The following is a 1,070-nucleotide window of genomic DNA, read 5'->3' on the forward strand; positions in this document are numbered from 1 at the left end:
GGTTAAAGCTGGTTGTAAAGTCCTCTCTGAGTTTATAGTTTCATTTGCAACTGAAGCATATGAAAGTGTAGAGCTGTCACATGACATAAATTTATTGTTGAGCTGTTTCTTGATATATTGAGAAACTATGTTCTGAAAACAAGAAAACTGTCAACGTGAATAACGTTTTTTTTAAATAAATGTCAGAATGCAGATCCAGAAAACAATTAGCTGTTGTGTTATGTCCTAGGATGCAGCACAAAAATGTGCTTTGCTCATTTTTTAAATTTTTTTTTATTATTAACCTTTATTTAACAAGGCAAATCTTACTGAGATCACAGATCTTTCTTGCAAGTGAGGCCTGGGCCTGAATGCAGCCTGACATGCATATTGTTGGTTTGTGAGAGGAAACCACCCAGAGAAAACCCACGCAAGCACAAAAAAAACATGCAAACGGCACACAAAGAACCCTGGTTCAAACTGTGGATTGAACCCCAGACCTGGTGTTGTTTTGAAGCAACAACGCTAATGCTATTTTCTTTCCCAATTAATATGAGATGAAGCTTAATAATTATATGCCACATGGCAGCTCTACGCTTACAGAAATGTACAATATATAATTACTACTTTATGTAGATATTTTGCTGCTTAGTTATGTTTTTGTTATGCTAATAAGCTACATTGTTAAAAAAATTTGTGTTTATTGTTTTGAAACCATGGGCGTCAGAACCATTTTAAAAGTAGGGTGGGGCACACAGGTCAGGGTGGGGGGTCTGAGGGTCCTCCCCCAGAAAATTTTGAATGAAATAGATATGCCATTTCCTGCATTCTGGTGTTTGTTTGTTTTTTACCAGTTCTTAAACATACAATTACATACATAAAGACTTGATTTAATTATTATTTCAGAGACAGATTCTTCATTAAACTAGTTCTATCATCCTGTTTAAAACTCACTGCTACAGCTGAGATAAGGTTAATTAATGTGACACAGTTTAACATATCCAGTGACTTTAGGGTGCCTTTCACTTTCATATTGTTTATTCTTGATTTATTTTAAATTGTAACATGTCATTGTGCCAAATGACCATTAA

This window comes from Austrofundulus limnaeus, unplaced genomic scaffold, assembly GCF_001266775.1.
Source record: "Austrofundulus limnaeus strain Quisiro unplaced genomic scaffold, Austrofundulus_limnaeus-1.0 Scaffold1563, whole genome shotgun sequence".
Taxonomy (NCBI): domain Eukaryota; kingdom Metazoa; phylum Chordata; class Actinopteri; order Cyprinodontiformes; family Rivulidae; genus Austrofundulus; species Austrofundulus limnaeus.